This window comes from Penaeus vannamei, chromosome 5, assembly GCF_042767895.1.
Source record: "Penaeus vannamei isolate JL-2024 chromosome 5, ASM4276789v1, whole genome shotgun sequence".
NCBI classification, from domain to species: domain Eukaryota; kingdom Metazoa; phylum Arthropoda; class Malacostraca; order Decapoda; family Penaeidae; genus Penaeus; species Penaeus vannamei.
In genome coordinates this window covers 35077010-35079509 of record NC_091553.1, presented here as the reverse complement: position 1 = coordinate 35079509, position 2500 = coordinate 35077010, and positions in this window count along the sequence as shown.

The window sequence follows — 2500 nt, the reverse complement described above, 5'->3', positions numbered from 1 at the left end:
TCTTCTGTTTCTGCAATCTCCGTCCTTGCATCTCTCTCCCATCTTCTTCCCCATCTACTTCCTCCTCTTCCTCTTCTGTTTCTGCAATCTCCGTCCTTGCATATCTCTCCCATCTTCTTCCCCATCCACCTCCTCTTCCTCTTCTGTTTCTGTAATCCCCGTCCTTGCATCTCTCTCCCATCTTCTTCCCCATCTACTTCCTCCTCTTTCTCTTCTGTTTCTGCAATCTCCGTCCTTGCATCTCTCTCCCATCTTCTATCCCCATCTCCTCTTCCTCTTATGTTTCTGTAATCCCCGTTCTTGGATCTCTCTCCCATCTTCTTCCCCGTCCACCTTCTCTTCCTCCTCTTCCTCTTATGTTTCTGTAATCCCTGTCCTTGCATCTCTCTCCCATCTTCTTCCCCATCCACTTCCTCTTCCTCTTCTGTTTCTGTAATCTCCGTCCTTGCATCTCTCTCCCATCTTCTTCCCCATCTACTTCCTCCTCTTTCTCTTCTGTTTCTGTAATCTCCATCCTTGCATCTCTCTCCCATCTTCTCCATCCACTTCCTCTTCCTCCTCTTCCTCTTCTGTTTCCGTAATCTCCGTCCTTGTATCTCTCTTCCATCTTCTTCCCCATCCACTTCCTCTTCCTCCTCTTCCTCTTCTGTTTCTGTAATCCCCGTCCTTGCATCTCTCTCCCATCTTCTTCCCCATCCACCTCCTCTTCCTCTTCTGTTTCTGTAATCTCCGTCCTTGCATCTCTCTCCCATCTTCTTCCCCATCTACTTCCTCCTCTTCCTCTTCTGTTTCCGTAATCTCCGTCTTTGCATCTCTCTCCCATCTTCTTCCCCATCCACTTCCTCTTCCTCTTCTGTTTCTGTAATCTCCGTCCTTGCATCTCTCTCCCATCTTCTTCCCCATCTACTTCCTCCTCTTTCTCTTCTGTTTCTGTAATCTCCATCCTTGCATCTCTCTCCCATCTTCTCCATCCACTTCCTCTTCCTCCTCTTCCTCTTCTGTTTCCGTAATCTCCGTCCTTGTATCTCTCTTCCATCTTCTTCCCCATCCACTTCCTCTTCCTCCTCTTCCTCTTCTGTTTCCGTAATCTCCGTCCTTGCATCTCTCTCCCATCTTCTTCTCCATCCACTTCCTCTTCTGTTCCCGTAATCTCCGTCCTTGCATCTCTCTCCCATCTTCTTCCCCATCCACTTCCTCTTCCTCTTGTTTCTGTAATCTCCGTCCTTGCATCTCTCTCCCATCTTCTTCCCCATCCACCTTCTCTTCCTCCTCTTCCTCTTCTGTTTCCGTAATTTCCGTCCTTGTATCTCTCTTCCATCTTCTTCCCCATCCACCTCCTCTTTCTCTTCTGTTTCCGTAATCTCCGTCCTTGTATCTCTCTTCCATTTTCTTCCCCATCCACTTCCTCTTCCTCCTCTTCCTCTTCTGTTTCTGTAATCCCCGTCCTTGCATCTCTCTCCCATCTTCTTCCCCATCCACCTCCTCTTCCTCTTCTGTTTCTGTAATCCCTGTCCTTGCATCTCTCTCCCATCTTCTTCCCCATCCACTTCCTCTTCCTCTTCTGTTTCTGTAATCTCCGTCCTTGCATCTCTCTCCCATCTTCTTCTCCATCCACCTCCTCTTCCTCTTCTGCTTCTGTAATCTCCGTCCTTGCATCTCTCTCCCATCTTCTTCCCCATCCACTTCCTCTTCCTCCTCTTCCTCTTCTGTTTCCGTAATCTCCGTCCTTGCATCTCTCTCCCATCTTCTTCTCCATCCACCTTCTCTTCCTCCTCTTCCTCTTCTGTTTCCGTAATCTCCGTCCTTGCATCTCTCTCCCATCTTCTTCCCCATCCACCTTTTCTTCCTCCTCTTCCTCTTCTGTTTCCGTAATCTCCGTCCTTGCACCTCTCTCCCATCTTCTTCCCCATCCACTTCCTCTTCCTCTTCTGTTTCCGTAATCTCCGTCCTTGCATCTGTCTCCCATCTTCTTCACCATCCACTTCCTCCTCTTCCTCTTCTGTTTCTGTAATCTCCGTCCTTGCATCTCTATCCCATCCACTTCCTCTTCCTCCTCTTCCTCTTCTGTTTCCGTAATCTCCGTCCTTGCATCTCTCTCCCAGCCTCCGATAACTCGCCGCGCATCCAATCTCGTTCCTGTGAATGTCCCCCCGTCCCGTCCATTTACCTGCCTGCCTCGGCGAGTGTCACGCCAGGCACTGCTTTTGGCACTGACCTCTTTGGTGGGGGCTTAAAGCAGCGGGGTTGGGGGTTCGAGGGGGAGGTTGGGGGAGTTGGAAGAGGTTGGAGGGGTTGGGGGATAGAGGAGGTTTGGCCCGGTGGTGTTGGAGGGGATAGAAAGGAATAGACAAAAGAGGAAAAAAAAGAGAAAGAAATATAACAATCTGGGAAATGGGAAGGGTATAAAAGAAAAAAAGAAATAATTGCATCTTCTGTACTCATTATGTCTGCACATGAACATATTCATCAAGAAGAAATTATCGCTCAAGCTAATGTTGCA